The 21802-nt window shown below is 33.8% G+C and overlaps 1 non-coding gene across 1 annotated transcript; it reads right to left on the bottom strand.

Moving 5' to 3' along the window:
* Positions 1 to 829: 829 nt before the first annotated feature.
* On the bottom strand, positions 830 to 933 carry LOC122445641. The gene has a single exon (XR_006270607.1). It is a non-coding gene; the product is annotated as a U6 spliceosomal RNA (small nuclear RNA).
* Between the last annotated feature and the right edge of the window lie 20869 nt (positions 934 to 21802).

Genomic DNA, 21802 nt, shown 5'->3' with positions numbered 1-21802 from the left:
AAATGCTATATCTTCTATGGTGGAAAATATAGTCCCTCTTTTCATTGTTCTTATTAAAAAATGTGTGTTTTCTTTATTTTCCTTAAATATTATGAAATTTTATCAATTTCATTTTTATCTGTAAGAACCAGTTGCTTTTAAAAATAGTTCCTTTTTTGAACACATTTAAGTCAGTTTTAATGAGGTAGAAAAACCTAGAGCCTATTATACAGATAGAAGTAAGTCAGAAAGAGAAAAATATCATATACCAATGCATATATATATAGAATCCGGAAAGATGGTACTGATAAAATTATTTGCAGGGCAACAATGGAGACACAGACATAGAGAACAGACATATGGACATAGTCTGGGAGGGGAAGGAGAGGCTGGGATGTATGGAGAGAGTAACATGGAAGCATACGCTATCATATGTAAAATAGATAGCCAATGGGAATTTGTTGTATGACTCGGTGAACTCAAACCAAAGCTCTGTATCAACCTAGAGGTGAGGGATGGGGAGGGAGGTGGGAGGTAATTTTAAGAGGGAGGGATCATAGTTATACTTATGGCTGGTTCATGTTCATGTTTGACAGAAACCAGCACAATACTTTAAAGCAATTATTATTCAATTAAATTTTTAAAAATATAGGGTTAAAAAGAAAAAAAGAAAAAAATGCCATTTTATATATATATATATATATATATTCTTTATATTGTCATTAATTCTAAGCAAATAGATTTTAATTTAACTCTTAAGCTATAAGCTTAGGTAATGGATTTTGGATTTTTTTTTTAATATGAAAATGCAAAAGCAAGAGTTTCATCCATGTATTGCTTTGGTTGATATGATATTTTATTACAATGTAATCAAAGCATTTTCATCCTTACACAGGGACCATGCTAATCTTCTCTGTATCATTCCAATTTGTGCCAAAGAAAGCACAAAGTATCTTCTAATTTAACTCGTCAGTTCTTTGACCTAGGCATGTTTAGAAGAGTTTGCTTATTTATACATATTTATGGAGTTTTCCAGTATTTTTAGTTACTGTTTTTTGTTATTGAGAAATAATTTTCTTTGGGGAGAAAGTTCACATTGTATAGTGTCAATCTATTTTAATTTGTTGAGACTGGCTTTACAGCCAGTATATGTTCTAGCACAGTAAATACCCCTTGCGTTCCTTCAGAGTGTAGTCTACCCTTGCTGGCTATAGTAATCTACACACGTCAATTAAAGTAACTAATTGATATTCTTTAAATCTTCTATATTTACTAAGTAATTATGCTTACTTATGCTGTCAGTTACTTAAAAAGAGGTGTTGAAATCTCCAACTATTATTTTGGATTTGTCTGTTCCTAATTTCACTTGTGTCAGTTTGCTCATGTGTTTCGAAGCTATGTTTAAATGTATACACATTTAGGACTAGTATATTTTCTTGATGAATTGACTCACTCATTAATGAAATATCTTTATTTATCCCTGGGAATATTCATTGTTGTAATAACTTTTACTCATGTTACCACTTTAGCATTTGATTATTATCTTTACAGAATTATTTTTCTCATCTATATTACTTTTAATGTACTCATCTGTTTTCACAAGAAAGTAAGTCTTATCCTGTTTAGCATGAAACAGTTTGTTATTAAAAAAAAAAAAAAAAGAAAGACTAATAGTTGAATGGAATGCTTTGAAAGTAATTATACAAAGTATCACTGTCTAAAATTTATAAATTATAAGCACACTTGGGAATAAATTGGAAGTATTCTGGTATATTCTCCATAATCCAAAGCTAAAGGACAAATTGTGTTTTGAAAAAGTAGGAAATTAAAAAGAAAAATCTGGGAAATTCAGTTAGTGTTATAGGTAGACCTAGATGTTCTACCATTGATTTGAAACAAGTTTTAATTATGCTTTTGCTGGATCTTAGTCAAATTCTCAGGAAAAAAGACAGTTGATTTGTTTAGCTCTGATATACATTCCAGGGCTTCCCTGGTGGCTTGGATGGTAAAGAATGCAATGCAAAAGACCCAGGTTTGATCCCTGGGTCAGGAAGATCCACTGGAGAAGGGAATGGCTACCCACTCCTGGCAAATCTCATGGACAGAGGAACCTGGTGGGCTAGAGTCCATGGGGTTGCAAAGAATCAGACATGACTGAGCAACTAAACAAGAATGCACACATACATTCCCAGTCCAGTTATCTATATTTGGGGAAGGAAAGAAGAAGGTCACATAACAAAAACCGATTACCAGTGTTAGCAGTTTGCTTAGCAGAGAGACTGTAGCAACACTCAAAATACCACCTTCCACACCATCTAAAAGGAAAGATTCTATTCAGATATACTTCAGGGATTGATAATCATATTTACCACTTCTTTGCAAGTTACATTTGAATCATTTAGTATTTGTTTTTTCTCATAAAACTTATAGATTCATTGAAAATAGTAAATTGCCTTTGTTCCACTTACTTAGTTTTCTAGAATATTATTTTATTCACCTCCTACTATTCCACATCTGTGTTGGATATCAGTGTTATCAATATATATATATTTTTTATATCCATAAGCACCTCATTTCTGATTTTTCTCCTGAGACAACTCATCTGGCATGATCTGTCCTTCTGCTAGGATCAGCCCTGGTGGATCCCTGGGAATACTGTACAACTACAATTCAGTAATTTCCTTGATCTCCCATCCTCAGAATTCTCTTCAATGTCATTGAGAACACATTGTAGAACAAATATATTTTTTTCCTACAGCATGATACAAACTGAAGTGAATATTTAAATAGCCTTCATAGCTGGGTAATTTTAGTTTAAGTTTTAAAATCTGTAATTCCTGACTGGGATAAGAATTCTGAGATAAAAATAACTTTCAGCAATGATATTGAAGGTATCTCTTTCTTGGACTGTAATTTGTCTTTGATGATTTTTTTCTGAAGTAGCAATCATTTTATCATTATTATATACAGTTTTTAACACTTTGGAGACACTGTAATGAAAGACAACATATCTAGATAAAACATTAAATTAAAAAATCTAACCAAGAAAGATGACATTCAAGTTGTAAGAGTTACAGAAAAAGAAATGGGGAAATGAAGAAAAAAGAAAAGGTAAAAAGGATTTTCACATAGTTGTAGATTTCAAAGAAGCAGAACTGATGAAGCTGACTTCTTTATCTTCATTCCCAAATATTGTCCCTTTTCCTTCTTTATTTTTGGGCTATTTTAATGAATAACCATATTAATTTTTCCTCTCTAAATAAACCAGTTTTCAGTATCTACATAATAACCAGTTCAATTCAAACTATCATCATCCTGCACCCAAATAATGACATATTCTCCTAAGTATAATTTTTCCAACACAATTATCCCCTCCAGTTAATTCTGCGTTAAAACTCTTCTTATTCTAAATTACAAGTATTAGTTCATGATTACTTCAGGACACTTCCATGCCCTTAATATACAGCTTTAGTTTCCTGGAACACTTCTGTTGTTTAGTCGCTCAGTCCTGTCTGACTGTTTGTGACCCCATGGACTGTAGCATGCCAGGCTTCCCTGTCCTTCACCATCTCTCAGAGCTTGCTCAAACTCATATCCATTGAGTCGGTGATGCCATCTCATCCTCTGTCATTCCCTTCTCCTCCTGCCTGCAATCTTGCCCAGCATCAGGGTGAGTCAGCTCTAATTATTTTCTAACTATGTAACAATTTTGGAGATCATTTCTAACTTTGCTTATTTAATTAGGCAAATAAAATTTTCAGAATAAAAAAATTGGATAAAATGAACTCTGAATTTCATACTTGAGATTTTCCATATTTGTAAATATTGTATATATAAATGAGATTTCTAGTAAGGGCCCAGAGAACCTCATCAATTTTAAATCCAGATCAGAACTTAATCAATTTGCAAGATAATTTCCCCTGCTTCTTCCTGGACTTTCCGACAATCTTATATATGAAATCAAATAATTTTTGTCCTATTTTGTACCTAGGAGTAGAGAGATGGTATCTTATAATCCCTTCTATACTTTGAGCACTTGATTTTGCAGTAAATTATTTAGTGACCTACTGTTAACAGACTATATTTCTCATTGCTTATGCTTTTTCTCCCCCTCTCCACTTCCTAAATATTTTTATTTGCATTTGTAGATCTGTTGGACATTTGAAAAAGAAATATAAATGAACAATAAATCCCATCACTACTGAAGAATATAAGTAAATTCAAAGGTATCTAGATTCTTGGATTTTTTTTTTCTTCATATTCATTTGGATCATTTTTCTATTGAATCAGCACTTATTTACAGCATAAATGAGCTTAGGCATTCTTGGAAATAATGGTTGTACAAAATAATATGTGCCTGCTGTTAACTCTCAAATTTTCTCTAGGGTCTTGGCATCATCTTAGACCTTTAGGATTTACATTTTATATCCAGTTTTTATGCAGGCTTTTTGTGCAATTAATATTTTTTTATGGCTCACAAGGCTCCAGACAATATGCAGTTGCCATTAAATATGTATATGTCAAATGGTTTTCAAGATCCCAGAAGTAAAAATAAATAAACACTTTCTGTATTTGGCAGGTTTTAGAAGGCAACTATTTATTCAAAAGTTTGACATGAATAGACTGTTTAGCGTATTTTCCAAACACATAACTTTGAAAACAAAGGAAGACACATCCTAATAAACTGTGTCAACAAAGATTTATGTGATGAAGATAATTACTGGCACTCTGTACTTGTCTTTGGTTTAAATATCTGAGAGCTAAAAGTTATAATCTTATTTAAAATTATCAGCTTAACAACTTTATGCATTAAAGATCTTTCCAGTATTTAAATTTAAATCATCACATCACATCCCAAGTGATAAATACCCCTGTACAATAGTAGTAAAATTTATTTGTAGGATCTTATTGCATCATAAACTTCGGAGATCAGTAATGTTATTATGCTTATTTATATATATATATATATGCATTGTTTCTAAGTCTGCCACCCTCCATATGATGCTAATTTAAATTTCAGGGTGGTTTGTCAATGTTTCATAATATCATAATTTAGTATCCATGTGTATTCTTGCTCCTATAAAATTTAAATTTCCTCCCCCCTCTACCCACCCATCAGTGACATCATACCACCTAGTATCTCAGATTCACAGTCTGTAAATATGAAAACAATTCAGTCTGAGCACTCATATTAGGCATATGTTTCTTTTGACTTTTCATCCCAACTCTTGGCATCTTTTTACTTCTACTGCAATTCTGCCTGAAGTTTTGGTGTATCTTGATACCACTCTCAACTATATAAATGAACTTTGATTGACCAAGAATATCACTGTAATTCCTTCACCCTTTTAGGAAGTTCAGTCGGATTTGTTCAGAGTAAAGCCCAGGATATATTTTCAGTGTGGGGATAGAACAGCTCTTCCTTTTGAAAGTAAGGATATTTTGATATGATATCTGCAAGCACCTCTGTCATTTCTGGAAGGTCCTCCTCAGGCCGTATAGAAATATGGAGAAGGGCAGATTTGGGAGGAACATGATGAATAAGAACCCTTGAAAATACATTAGGTCAAGTCATATTTGAATTTGGGTATCCTCCTGAAAGTTACTTTTACTTAGGCTGATACATTGTGATTTTAAATTTTATTCTGAAATTCATATGGCATGTTAAAGGAAATGGAATAGTCAAAATGACTATGGAATCAGAGATAAACAATTAAAAACAAATTTGGAAGATTCATAATATTGGATTCAAGACTTATTATAGACCTATAGTGATCAAGACAGTGTAGTATGGATTAAAATACAGATTCATAAACAGATGAAACAAAACAGACAGTCCAGAATTAAATCCAAGTAAGTTAATTAATGGATCTTTGAAAAGTTGCTAAGAAAATTAAAAGTAAAGATAGTCCTTTTGTTTGTTTCCTCTTAGTCTTCATTTTTTATTGAGGTATAGTTGATGCCCAATATTATACAAATTTTAGGAATGCAACATAGTGATTCTCAATTTGTAAAGGCTATACTTCATTTATAGTTATTATAAAATAATTAGCTATGTTTTTCCCTATGTTATGCAATATATCCTTGTAGCTTATTTATAGACTAGTAGTTTGTGTTCTTAATCCCCTCCCCTTTCCTCTCCCCTGGTAACCAAAAGTTTGTTCTCTATACCTTTGATTCTGTTGTTATATTCACTAGTTTACATTTTTAGATTCCACAGATGTGATATTATACAGTAGTTTTCTTTCTCTATCTCATTTACTTCTCTTAGTATAATACCTTCCAAGTCTATGTTGTGGCAAATGAAATATTTTGCTCTTTTTTACGGCTGTGTGGAATTCTGTTGTGTATGTATGTGTGTATATACATCTTGCACCACATCTTTAACCATTCATTTGTTGATGGACACTTAAGTTGCTTCCATATCTTGGCAATTGTAAATAATGCTGCTCTGGATATTGAGGTGCATTTTGAATTAGTGTTTTCTTTTTTTCCAGATATTTACCCAAGAGTGAAATTACTGGGTCATATGGCAGTTCTGTTTTTAGTTTCTTGAGAAATTTCCATCTTATTCTCCTTAGTGGCTGCACCAATTTACATTCCCACTAAGAGTGTATGAGGGTTACCATTTCTCCACATCTTCACCACTATTTGTTGTTTCTGTTCTTTGATGGAACTGTTCTGATGGGTGTGATGTACCTTTCTTAGTTGACTGATGATGGTAAGCATTTTTTTTTTTTTTAATGTGCCCGTTGGCCATCTGTAAGTCTTCTTTAAAAAATTCTTAGAGGCAAGAGCCGATAGGACCTGATCTGATTAATTATCTGTGGCCTGGACTACTTCAGGGACCGACTAGGTTTATGAAATACCCCTCACATAGTATTCTTATAATACGTTGTAACATTTCTCTTTTAATGGAGCTGAAACCAGAAACAATTTCTCCATTTATTCCATCTGTGGTGCTTAGAAACCTGTGTAATTTGAGGTCCAGACAAAGGTTGACTGCCTATACACAGGCATTTGTAATGAAGCTGGAGTGCAGCGGATTATAGAAGGCTGGCCCATATTATTTGATAAATCATGTTCTGAGGAGTTGTAAGTAAACAAAATTAAAAGAGGTCAATTCCTGTTAAAGTGACTTTCAACATCAAATTATCGTTCTTTTTTTTAATAACTGAATAAGAGGATTAGATTTTAAAATATATTTTGTGATTTTCGAGTTTTTCTTCTTTTGCATAGTAGATTTGAAAATCTTTCTGGTATTTACATTATTTTCTAAACTATGAAGCATGAATGATAAGATTATTTATGAGATATAAAATTGTGAAGTCTAGTTAAGTTTGCACTTAGTAATAAAGTATTTCCACAGCCAGCTATACATTACTTGTCCCATTATGTAACATTTACATTCAAAGTTGTTAAATATTTTAAATAAAAGCATAGAAGTAATGCACCACTTAGACTCATGGTACTTCTGTATGATATCATGTGGTTTAGCTGTGATTTTTTAAACAATAACATACATAGTGTAAATTTTTGTCTATACATACACAGTGTTCTTAGGTTCAGTTTGGTTTGGGTTGAAGTATAGTTTTTATAATTTATAAACTTTATTCTTTAGAATATTTTCTTATCTGATAATGTGGGAAAATGCAATTTTATATTTGACAAATGTGTTTCATCTCATTCTAATGCAGGATAGGTATCATGATTCCCAGTTATATATTTTTTAAATTTTAATTAAGTATTGGGCAATGTCATGCAATTACATCTATGTTTAGTGTGTAGTGTAAAGTCTGAGGGTCCTTAAACCTGAAGAAAGAAAAGCCAGATTCTTGTAGCATGTAACTGGTTATAGCATGTAGAAATCTATGATCTTCACATGAGGTGCATTCCTCAATATATAATTCAGTATAAAACAGGATGTTTGAGAATCATACTAAGTCCACTTAAATTATTGTCTTGTTCTTTTTGAAAAAGAAAAAAAAAACCTCAGATAATCACAGGTTGGTTCTTTTATATCCCACTTACTAAGTAGTTTACAACAGTGAGAGCAAGTTTCAGTACTTATGTGGAAATTATTACACTAGGCAAATATTATTATTTTATTTTAGCAAGCAGGCACAGAATCATTTGTACAGTGTTCTTGAAGTTTAGAGCACTTCCACTTTCCCTTCAAACAAATGACATGTTTGAAAACAAATGAAATTGCTTCATGGCAGATAAATTAATTTTCCTGTCACATTAGTAAAGAGAATCCACATTATTATAGGAGGACAAAAATGATTTTCTTGACCTGGAATGCTATTCTAACAGTGGTGGACACTCCCATTCCTATCAAGGGTAAGGTGCCTGTGCCATTCTAACCAGCTGCATATCTTAAGTATCACTTGTTTTAAAACCAAAAATTATTGTAATTAATGAACTCTAACAGTTCAGTTCAGTCGTTCAGCTATGTCCAACTCTTTATGACCCTGTGGACTGCAGCATGCCAGGCTTCCCTTTCCATCACCAACTCCCAGAGCTTGCTCAACTCATGCCCATTGGCTTGGTGATGCCATCCAGCCTTCTCATCCTCTGTTGTCCCTATCTCCTCCTGCCTTCAATCTTTCACAGCATCAGGGTCTTTTCAAATGAGTCAGCTCTTCGCATCAGGTGGCCAAAATACTGGAGCTTCAGCTTCAGCGTTAGTCCTTCCAATGAATATTCAGGACTGATTTCCTTTAGGATGGACTGGTTTGATCTCCCTGCAGTCTAAGGGACTCTCAAGAGTCTTCTCCAATACCACAGTTCAAAAGCATCAATTCTTTGGTGCTCAGCCTTCTTTATGGTCCAACTTTGACATCTATACAGGACTACTGGAAAAACCATAGCTTTGACTAGATGGACTTTGTCAGCAAAGTAATGCCTTTGCTTTCCAATATGCTGTCTATGTTGGTTATAGTTTTTCTTCCAAGGAGCAAATGTCTTTTAATTTCATGGCTGCAGTCACAATCTGCAGTGGTTTTGGAGCCCAAGAAAATAAAACCTGTCACTGTTTCCATGGTTTCCCCATCTATTTGCCATGAAGTGATGGGATCAGATACCATGATCTGTTTTTTGAATGTTGAGTTTTAAGCCAACTTTTTCACTCTATCCTTTCATTTTCAACAAGAGGCTCTTCAGTTCCTCTTCTCTTTATGCTATAAGGGTGGTGTCATCTGCATATCTGAAGTTATTGATATTTATTCCCACAAGCTTGATTCCAGCCTGTGCTTCATCCAGCCTTGAATGTTGCATGATGTACTCTGCATGTAAATTTAACAAGCAGGGTGACAATATACAGCCTTGAAGTACTCCGTTCCCAATTTGGGACCAGTCCGTTTCATATCTGGTTCTAACTGTTGCTTTTTGAGCTCTATAGTGCATATTACATGAACTCTGTAGTACCTATTAAAATAGTGATAGGTAAAATATGCCTTTGGCATGTGCTCTTCTGTTTAAAGTCACTTGAATGTTAACAAACCCTGGAGTCTGTTTTCCTGAATTGGATATAATAAAAAATTTGCTGATTAGCTCTTAGACTGTAGAATAATATTTACCAAATAACTTATTCTTAAGCTGTAGAATGATATTACTTTAATTTGTGGATTAAATTAGGAATGTGAAAACAAATATTTTTGAAAGGTATCTTAGAATAGGTAAAGAACACCAAAGCCAATGTGTCTCTGATTACTTCTTCACTTCTCTGGTTATATTTTATCAATGGAATTCCATTCAGTTAGTTCAGTTCAGTCACTCAGTCGTGTCTGACTCTTTGCAACCCCATGAATCACAGCACGTCAGGCCTCCATGTCCATTACCAACTCCCGGAGTTTACTCAAACTCATGTCCATCGAGTCGGTGATGCCATCCAACCATCTCATCCTCTGTCATCCCCTTCTCCTCCTGCCCCAATCCCTCCCAGCATCAGGGTCTTTTCAAATGAGTCAACTCTTCACATGAGGTGGCCGAAGTATTGGAGTTTCAGCTTCAGCATCAGTGCTTCCAATGAACACTCAGGACTGATCTCCTTTAGGATGGACTGGTTGGATCTCCTTGCAGTCCTGGGGACTCTCAAGAGTCTTCTCCAATACCATTGCCTCCTCTTAATTATTTGAGAAGAACTTGTTTTACATTCTTGAAAAATTTCTTCCATAAAAAATTTAAAAAAATCTGGATAATCAAAAGTTAGGTTTATTTTTAACTCTCAAATATGACAAAATGTTTTCCATGATTTTCATTACTTAAGCATTTTATATATGTATATACATAAATATTTCTGTTATTCAAGATTTTGCTTAAATTCATCATTTACTTCTTTTCAACTACATCAAAATTGCCAAATAAACCTCAATATTACTATTCCTACTCTAATATGTCTTTCCACTTCCAGTTCAAATGTTAATCTAGTCCATAACTTTTAAAGAATATTAATCTGAAATGACTGTCATTCTTCAATTTCTTAGTCAAAATAGGTGAAATGTTAGGGATCATTTCATTCTGCCTATTATTAATTAGTTGTAATAACACACATTCTAGGTGTAATGCAATATAAAGCCAGACAAATTATGTCTCACATTCATATATGACTACCAGAAAAATCACAGCCTTGACTAGATGCACCTTTGTTGGCAAAGTAACGTCTCTGCTTTTTAACATGCTGTCTAGGTTGGTCATAACTTTTCTTCCAAGGAGTAAGCGTCTTTTTATTTCATGGCTGCAGTCACCATCTAGAGTGATTTTGGAGCCAAAAAAAAAAAAAAAAACAAAGTCTGCCACTGTTTCCATTGTTTCCCCATCTATTTCCCATGAAGTGATGGGACCAGATGCCATGATCTTTGTTTTCTGAATGTTGGGCTTTAAGCCAGCTTTTTTTAACTCTCCTCTCTCACTTTCATCAAGAGGCTTTTAAGTTCTTCTTCACTTTCTGCCATAAGGGTGTTGTTATCTGCATATCTGAGGTTATTGATATTTCTCCTGGCAGTCTTGATTCCAGCTTGTGTTTCACCCAGCCCAGCATTTCTCATGATGTATTCTGCATATAAGTTAAATAAGCATGGTGAATATGTACAGCCTTGACATACTCCTTTCCCCACTGGAACCAGTCTGTTGTTCCATGTCCAGTTCTAACTGTTGCTTCCTGACCTGCATACAGGTTTTCTCAAGAGGTAGGTCAGATGGTCTTGTATTCCCATCTCTTAAAGAATTTTCCAGAGTTTGTTGTGATCCACATAGTCAAAGGCTTTGGCATAGTCAATAAAACAGAAGTAGACATTTTTCTGGAACTCTCTTGGTTTTTCTATGATCCAATGGATGTTGGCAATTTGATCTTTGGTTCTTCTGCTTTTTCTAAATCCAACTTGAGCATCTGGAAGTTCACAGTTCAGATACTGTTGAAGCCTGGCTTGGAGAATTTTCAGCACTACTTTACTAGTGTGTGTGATAAGTGCAATTGTGCGGTACTGTTAACATTCTTTAGCATTGCCTTTCTTTGGGGTTGGAGTGAAAGTTGACCTTTTCCAGTCCTGTGGCCACTGCTGTTTTTCCAAATTTGCTGGCAAATTGAGTCAGCACTTTCACAGCATCATCTTTTAGGATTTGAAATAGCTCAATTGGAATTCCATCACCTCCATTAGCTTTGTTCATAGTGATGCTTCTTAAGGCCTACTTGACTTCACATTCCAGGATGTCTGGCTCTAGGTTGGTGATCATATCATCATGATTATCTGGGTCGTGAAGATCTTTTTTGTACAGTTCTTCTGTGTACTCTTGTCACTTCTTCTTAATATCTTCTGCTTCTGTTAGGTCCATACAATTCATTCCTTTTTTTGTGCCCATCTTTGAATGAAATGTTCCCTTGTTATCTCTAATTTTCTTAAAGAGGTCTCTAGCTCTGTTTTTTTTGTTGTTTTCCTATATTTCTTTGCATTGATTGCTGTGGAAGGCCTTCTTATCTCTCCTTGCTATTCACAAATAGTTGTGAATAGAAGAGCAGTTAAAGGCAAAGGAGATAAGGGAAGATATACCCATTTGAAAAACAGTACAGTATCTGAAATTAAAGGCAACAAAAACAACAACATCAGCAGTAGAAGCAACACTGAATTTTCTTACCAGGTGATTGTAGAGCTCTTAGAAGGGGTTATGTATGAACATCAATTATCTAACCTGAAATGTATAAAAAACTGAAAAAAAGTAGTGATCAAATTTTATGGCCTGTAGAATTATATCAAATATTCTAACATGCATGCAATTAAAGATTCAGAAGAGGAAAATGATGCAGAAAATTTTGGGAGAAATAAGTAATGTTCACAAGTTTCCAATTTTTGAGAAATACATCAACTACAAGACATTTTGTGGACCTTATAAAAGAGAAAATCAGACCAGTAAAAATCACAGTTAAACTAAAGAAAACAAACCGAAAGCAAGTTGCCTTGGAACCTTTGTCTTCCACCAAGGAGCTGTGATTTGATCTGATTTTCCTGTTCTTAGTCTTTTCTTCTTTTTATCTGTTCTGGAAACTGCTACTTAATAAAGATTCCACAAGAATAAAAATACATAAATATGTATTACACATTAAAATGTGTAAATTACACATTAAAAATGTGTAAACAATTTTAAAACACCAGTATTAAGTGAATTGTTGGAAGAAATACTTCTATAAAATGATGCAGTAGTAAAAAAAGTAGAAAAAAATAGAAACAATGGGTGACAGTTCCTTTTTAGTCACTGTTATTATTATTAAAATAATAGTAAAGTAAGCTGCTAAATATTACAGAAAAAATTCAGAAAGCAATGATATTTTAGGATGGAAATCACCCTGAGGAATTAAAATTGATAAGAAGGAATCATTGAGCAGAGACAATAAGTGTTGGAGAACATTTCCTGAGATTGCGAAACAAATAGCGCTGTGAATACATCAAGGGTAGCAAGTTAGCATTGGAAGGGAAAAGTATGGTTCCTCATCTGACAACGTCAAGGTATAGGCACTAATAGACTCTTTGAGAAAGAAAATTTAGATTTAGGTTTGAGAAATTGTGCAGTTGATGCCAGGTAATCTCTATTTGATCTGGATTGTACAAAATAAGGTGATTGCTTGAGATGACAGGGGACAATTATAGAGATTCAGACTGGAAAAGAATATTAAAATTTAAAGTAACTGTTTTATAAAGGGAATATTTAGCTGACTCTGGATATGTATGAAGATTCTTAGTTGACTTAAAAGAGTCTTAGCTTAATATTCAAAACCCTAAATATGCAATAGCATGGATGGAAATAATATGTATAATTTTTCTGGCACCACTGAGCAGGCTGAGAAAAATGTGACCTCAAATTGTTTTTCATGTGCAGGAAGTGCGCATGATCCATGAGAAAATTATGCTAATTTTCTAACTGGGAGATATCTTATAGCAGGAATTGACACTTTTTACTAATGAGCAGAAATTTTATACATAGTCATCTGGAGTAAACTGAGCCCAGGAAGTCACACGTTAACGGAATTCACATGAGAAATAATATGTCACAGTTTCAGCGCCTGGCAGACAGTTATGGAAACACACAGCCAGTGAATTTATGTTGGATAGTAGCACTTGTGAATTAGGTGCTGAAATGCTACCATTTCACAATTGGATTTTGGCACCTTCTCTTAATCTCCTCCAGATAGAACATAGCACAAATCATAAAACAGCGTGTAAGTGGCATGCTACAGTGTTACTTCGAGTTTGTTAAGTGGCAAATTGCTGCTGACACTACTGGCAATTTTAGTACTTACAGTAAAGCACAATACAATTTACAATAAAGCAAATGGAGCTAAACTGAAGTGTTGCAAAAAGAAGGAATGTCACCTGTAGTAGGAAACAAATTACATCTTGGTATTTTTTAGGAATAAGCTGTTTACATTTAAGTATGTTTAAGAATAGATTTTATGTGGCTGCTTTGGTTGTGGTGTTGTTGCTGCTCTTGTTTCAAATTAAAAAGTGAAAAATGATAACCTTGATGTTTCAAAATATTTTTAAAAGGACCAGAAAATACGTTAGTTGTACATTTTATAAATGTCTTGCAGAATGTCAGGATGTTAAATAGAAGATTAGATTGCTTACAGCAGTTTCATTGTAGTAAAGGTCACACTTAACGGCTACGGAACAGAAAAGAACAAGTCTTCCCCTATTTTTTTCGTGAAAACTGAAGACTAGTTGTTAAGTTCAAGAGAGAGGCCCTGAAGCTTTGTTCTGGATGAATGTTAAGTTGGCTAACTAAGGACTGTGATCATGAAGTCAAAGTGTTGACATTAGTCTTCTGTGGTGGTAAGGAATTTAGTTAACTTCAGGGGGTATGATTATTTAATATTATTCATAAAATATTCAAAATACATTAGGAACCTAACTCATGACTTATGTGCCACTAATATATGATGAAATATTTAATGTTTCAAATGAACTTGTTTTGTAGAGATTGGTTGTTTACAATTATTCTTATGATAGGTGGCTAAACATCAAAGTCCAATATAAAATCTCTTTCATTTTTAATAGGCTGCTTCACCTTCAAATTATTTTAAACTGATAACCAAGAATAAATGTGGATGCTCAGGGGTTCTCTGAGTGGCATTTACAAGCAATTTTTATTCCAAATCACTTATTTATATCTAGTGAAGACAGGAAAGATGGAGTCATGGAGAGTCACATCAACTTCTCCATTGGTTGTTGATTTATTGAATGCCTTAAAAGAAGAAAAAAAAAAAAAGAAAAGACGCAGATGCTAGGTTATGTTGAAAGTATCTGTTGCTGGGCCTGTGACTAGTAAAAAGAAAAGTTTTTTGGTGTATGTGAAATTTCACAATGGAAAATGATCTAGGAACCGTCCATATTTTGGTTGCATAGAGTAAAACTCCTATTCTCATACTCTACTAAATTCTCTATATATTCAGCAAAAATCTCTATTTACTCATGGTCCATATATTTGCAAACACATAATCCTATAGTAGTAGAGATCAAGTCAAAATCTCTAGGTTCTGTAGGTAGAGATTTTGTTGACTGAGGATTTTGCCCAATTTACTCTTTGCTACATTGTATTTCAAAGAAAGTTTGAGATTTCATTTTAGTTGCTTCGTTAAATTTCAGAATTAATTCTCCTATAGCTTTCCATTCTGTCACCACTTCACCTATTTACATACAATAAACAATAAAAGACAAAAGACTGAAACGTAAAATTGGGAATCCTTCAAAGGTTCTTTGTGCATTTGGAGAAAAGTTAAAACATTTAGAGAAGTCAGAGCTAACTATCTTTTAATTGATTTTACATGCGAGGCATATCCACCAAATTATGTATTTCTTTTTTAAATGTTATAATTTGACAGAAGCTAATAGAACATTTTAAATAGCTTTATATAATTTTCTACAAGATAGAAACAATATTCACAGTCCAAGAGCGTGGATGTTGCTGGACTTCTGCTTCTGTTTTTGTAATCCATTACGTTCCAACAAAAATAATAGCAATTATGTTAATAGACCTCTTCATAACTACTGTGGTTGATTAATGACATCAATTTCCTGGTGTCCAGACATGAACTAAACTTTCTTTTTTGAGGATCCATGATTCGGATCACAATTAAGTCCTGTCATTTTCCCCATCATCATATTTTTGTTATCTGACTCTTGATGGGCATCTAGATCCTTGTGTCTGTAAAGTGTTCTGGAAAACATTTCCAGAGCTGGCTCTTTATAATTGTTTAGTTCCCAACTGAATTATCTGCTCATTGTGGACATATTCCCACAATCACATTTTCCAAAGTATCCCAATTATTCTCTCTCCATCTATGTAATATTAAGAGAAGCCCAATTGTTACATTCTTCATGTTTGTTTTCTATGAATTGCTTATTTATATTTACATTACTCATTGATTACTCACAATTTTGCAATAGGCATACTTCATAGTTGTTTTAAATCTCTTTATAATAGACCTTGGGTTTTGCATTTGTCTTCATTCTTTGAGTGTACATTTATATCATTGATTTTGTTTTGAAATGACTTTGCTTCCCAGAATCTATGAATCAACCTTCTAACTTACTCCTTTTTTTTTTTACTTGCTCCTGTATTTTCCATAAATAGCTAAAATCTTCTTTTTAAAAAATGTGAAAAAATTATGAAACTCAACTGCTTGAAATCATCTAGTTGCCATCCCATTCACTTAGACCAAAACTCAACTCCTTACAATTGACTTGTAAGTTCTGTATGGTAAGACTCCTGTAAAGTACTTGAAGTTATCCTTCATTTCTGTCCAGCTATGTGAAGCTATTTTAAAATTTTAAAACACATATTCTTTCTTATACTAGGGAATTGCCAATTGTCTTCTCTTATCCTGGAAATGCTTTCTTCTACATCATTACATGGCAGACTTCTCATCATTTAGCTGAAAATACATCATCTTAAATATGCTCCATGAAATACTTTCCAAAGTAAAATATGTCCTATTCCTCAGAATCATTCTCTACTCAAATATTTTTTTTTGCTATATTTAATGGAAATTATCATTGTTTATTTGTTTTTGTCCCCTTTAATGTAATATAATTTCAGAAAATGAACCTGGACCTCCTTGTACCCTACTATATCCCCAGTACAGGTAACATTGTCATCAAGGTCCCATTAAACACCTGGTGAACTTTTCTTTGTAGAAGTCTCAGTGGATTCTTTCCTAATTGACAATATAAATTGAAAAGTCTCTAATCTTTACACTTTAAGTACTTCCTTATGTAAGTCCAGTTTATTTCATCAGAAGTAAATGCTAGGAGGAGAAATGTATTACTCCTGGAAATATATTAGTCATGGAGGGCTTACACAGTGACAAGCAATAAAAATGGTTTGTTTTCAGTAACTTTTACAACAACACTTTGTTGAAAGCATTGTTATTTCTATTTTACAAGTGAGACACATGAGACTGTGAGAAATTAAGCAAGTCTAAATTCAAAAATTACCTCAAGCTCTATTTCAAATACTATCATATTTCATAACATTACTCATTATTTTTGCTAAAATGTATGTTATATTGATTTTCGTTATTTTGTATTATGTATAGGAAACCAAAGATTACATTGCCTATGCTGCTGCTAAGTTGCTTCAGTCACGTCCGTCTGTACAACCCCATAGACAGCAGCCCACCAGGCTCCGCCGTCCCTGGGATTCTCCAGGCAAGAATACTGGAGTGGGTTGCCGTTTCCTTCTCCAATGCACAAAGGTGAAAAGTGAAAGTGAAGTCGCTCTGACTCTTAGCGACCCCATGGACTGCAGCCCACCAGGCTCCTCCATCCATGGGATTTTCCAGGCAAGAGTACTGGAGTGAGTTGCCATTGCCTTCTGCATTGCCTACATACACTGTTAATTGCATGTCGTTTACACAGAATTTTGTGACAGCAGAAAGCGGTATGATTCATCAGATCTAAAATATTAGTTTATAAGGAATATTTTGTGCTGATCTACATGAGGTACTATACAAACTGCTTAGTTACAAGATGAGTAGTACAAATTTAGTATTCTAAAGTGAAATACCATATTCACTATAGCCACATACCCTGCTAGTCTAAGTTCAGTGACATACTATATAATTCTCATTTATATTAGTCTAGTATCATCTAGTGATTTCGTTTTACAAATTTGATTTAGATTTACAAGTATACTGATATGTTTTTGCTATGGTAAAATCCCATGATGAAAATAGCCATCAAAATAAGTTTGTCGAAAGATATTTTATATAATGATAATTCTGTTGATTTAACTTACTAAAATGTGTGAGTCTTATACATCTTTCAGACACAAGGATTGTGAAAATGCGCCTGCAATGGGTGACTAGGAAAAGGCAGGTAGAAAAATGAAACAAAACCCTAGAGCAAGTAAGAAAAAAGACAATTTGTTGTAATTTTAGGGTAAATTTTTAGATGAATTCCTAAAGTACTGGAATATTACTGAACAGTAATAAAATCTATTAAGATTATTCAGATTTACATTGAACTGCTGATGCTAAAACTGAACAATGCCTTGTACCTTGCAAGATTTCTGCAAATTCTTTACAGCATGAAGTCTGCTATTTCTTTTCCCAGAGTGTAAAGCTGACAATTTCCTATAGGAAAAAAATTTCAACTTGCCTTAGTTAAGGAATTGGAATGTTTCCTTATTACTTTGCTTGATTTGCAGAACTGGAATCTCCTCTATCTTAACAATCTAACACTTACCCTAACCAAATCCCTACAATTTTCAGAATGGTAATGAAAACATCATCCTGGAAAATGATTGCTGTATAATGTTTTCATGGAAGATGATTGCTCTATATCATGATTGTCTTATTTAAAAGTCCCTCTCTGCTTTATCCCCCCCAAAACTCTATGTTCTCTGGACCAATGGGTTTTATTTTCCAAGATTTTCTCAGTAGTATCCTACCCATTCAGTGGACATTTCTCTCTATTTGTATGCAAAGCTCAGATTGAGATAGAAACTCAGTTCTATCATATGCATGTGTGATCTAAAAATGACAGACACTGGATACTTTAATTACTATAGTTACACCATTAACAATGATTTACACCTACTATGTAGCAACTGCACTTCCTGGGTGGCACAGTGGTAGATTCCACCAGCCAATACAGAAGACATAAGAGACAAGGGTTCAATCCCTGAGTTGGAAGATCTCTTGGAGAAGGAAATGGCAACCCACTCCAGTATTCTTAGTTGGAAAATTCCATGAATAGAGGAGCCTGGTGGGCTACAGTCCATGTGGTCACAAAGAGTCAGACCTGACTGAGTTACTGAGCATGTACGCACGCCTGTAGCCACCACTGTGTTAAGGACTGAAGTTTCTAATACGATTCCTGTTTGGTCCTGGCTATCTTGGAGCTCTCAGCTGGTAGGAGAAATAAACTTACAAGGTATTATTTTATTTATTACAATAAAGGTGTTATGTATATTATGTTTGGGGAACTCAGAGAGGAAAACCAAATCTAAACACTGGGTGCAAGTTTAATTAATTTTATCTTTCCTGGCTGATTTCCGAAATTACCAAGAAAATAAATCACAAGCCAGCTGAATCATTTATTAATACAATTTCTATGTATTTGAAATGCCCTAGGAGGGTTTCTTATTCAGTCAAACTTCATTAAGCCTTTTCTTCAAATAAATATAAAGCAGATGTCCTTCATTTTTTGAAGCTGTAACTATGAATATTTGGACATGAATTTGGGCAAGCTCCAGGAGATATTGGAGGACAGAGTAGCCTGACATGTTACAGTCCCTGGCATCACAAAGAGTCAGACATGACTTAGCAACTGAATGACAACAAATATGAATGTTAGTTCACATAACGCTTTATGACTGGAGGCCAGTTATTTCTTCACCACATGCTCTTACCTTTCATCCTGCTCCTTATTAGAGACTCAGAACACTGATAACAAAATTTGAGAATCCTGACCCAGAAGATTGCTTCTGGGATTCCCTTCAGACAGGATAATATAAATGAGTTAAAAACAAATAACAGGGACATTCCAGTTTGTTCTTCTTTTAAAATGTATTGTTTTTAACATAGAAGTTTAAGATAAAGACTATACATTATATTTCTATACCTTTCATTTGGGCAAAAGGGATTATCTAAATTATTGATGAATAATCTGTAACCTCTAATTTTCTTGAACCTTGGGGGTTTCACAATGCATTTCAATATCTGAATTTAGGATAATCTTATTTTAAAGAGATAAATTTCATTCTTAGAGGCCCAAACTCAACCTGTTTCCCTCAGTGTTCCATGGAATTCATCAATGTTTCTGTCCCTGTCTTAAGGGCCCAGAATAACGCTGGGTTTACTTGCATGTGGGTATAGTAACTATAGATTGCTTGAAATGGGAAGTGGAAAGGAGTGGTGAAGGAACTCAGAAATTGATCTCTGCACCCTTAAAAACATATGCTGGAATGCTAGCTTGCCTGACACTCATGATTATTGTGTATTGTGTGTTTGAGTGTTGAGTGTTGTGCACGATGCTTGAGTATTGTGCATGATGGTAAGAGCTGTCCTATAGGAGAGGGTGATGGGGAATCTTGCCCTGGGTTTGGGTTGGGGAGCAAGGCTGATGAAGGCTATTTCAGAAATAAGCTTTTTATTTCTGCTGCAAATAGTACCAAGGGAAAAATGATAGATTGGATTTAGGAGCATATTTATTTAGGTGTTCAAAAAAGAACTTCAAAGCATCTGAACATCAACATTTATATAAAGGGGAATATTGTATCCTATTGGGTAATCTATTTTAATAAAATATCATTTATTTTTAACAAAACATATTCTTCAGTAATGGGGGTAAAATAATTACAGTATTTAAACAGAACTGCAGATCTCACATTTGCAGATTTCTGAAATACACGTTTTTCATTAGCTGGGATATTTATTTAATTGCTTTATTAGAGAGCAAATAAGAGTGTCTTAAACAGGCTAAAATTCATTTTCTCAAGCACACAAAAGTCTAAGCTGATAGGCGGCGATGCAGCAGGGCAACCAAGCTTCTGAAGGTCATCCAGGTACACAGGCTTTCTCTGGCTCTTGCTTCGTTATTCCCATCTGCACAGTCAGTGCTGGCTCATTAACACCCTTTGTCCATACCAGCCCTTGGAATGGACAAAAGAGGAAAACAGCTTCCCATGAAGGATATGATTAAGAAATTGTATATGTAATTTTCCCTCACATCTGTTGAACAGGACTGAATTCCACATTAAGTCTTTGCTGCAAGAAGGGCTATAAAATGTTCTCGCTAGCTAGGTACCTCTAAGCACAGCAACACTCAGATTTCCCTTACTAAGAGGAGAATGGTTTTTGAGAGAAAACTACCAGTCCCTGTCAATACTTCTTCAGAATTAGAAGAAAAAGAAGTCTATAAAATTATTTTCTGTATTTAACCTTGTTGAACAAAAGAGGAGAAGTACAAAAATCTGTATCACTATTTTAGGGGGTATGGTTTAAACATTATTTTAAAATCTACTTGCTAAAGCATGTATGTGATATATCTGATGTTCACAAATGACTGCTGTTTTTCATTCCTCCAAAACTGCTAAATATTATGTGATATATTTATACTGCTGTTTAATTTAAACTTAACTATAGTTTGATTTTGCAAACAGTTAAATTAAGTGCCCCTATATTATACAGTCCTATCAAAAAGAATATAAATTTTAAGGGCAGACTGCTAACTAGAATACAAATATATAATGTCTATTTTTAGATCATGCTGGACCACAAAATTCCCAACTGTCTTTGTAGCAAGTTACATCTATTGATCTATTGGAATTCTAACTTTTAGGAGAGAATTTTTTCATAAAGCTTTTCTACAAAGTTAAAATTAGAATATTTTAAAATTAGAAACATTAATGTCCTTACCTTTACTTTGATCTTTTTCATAGAAACGTGTACAGTGCCACTTCCTTCTCATAATCAACAGGAACATGTCTAAGGTAGTAAAAAATGAAACATTAAAGAGAAAGGAAAATAATAAAATATGTATTGCTGAAAAAAGAATACAGTATGTGACTATACATTGAAAAAGTCTGGAGAGTCAGTCTTTGTTGATAAATCATTATGCTCATAATCTGTACTTGAGTTTTATAAAATCTTCAACCTCTTTATTAACTAAATATATTTAAATAAAAAAACCTTCAAAACTATAACAAATATTTTAAAAACTAGTGTAAATTAGCTTCCTTTTAATTACAACATTTGACATACATGTGTACTTGCCATATGTATGTTGTATGTATTACTTATTACATACAGCATATAATAAAATTAAAT

The sequence above is a fragment of the Cervus canadensis genome, chromosome 7, assembly GCF_019320065.1.
Source record: "Cervus canadensis isolate Bull #8, Minnesota chromosome 7, ASM1932006v1, whole genome shotgun sequence".
Classification (NCBI taxonomy): domain Eukaryota; kingdom Metazoa; phylum Chordata; class Mammalia; order Artiodactyla; family Cervidae; genus Cervus; species Cervus canadensis.
This window is presented reverse-complemented; position numbering and strand designations above follow the sequence as displayed.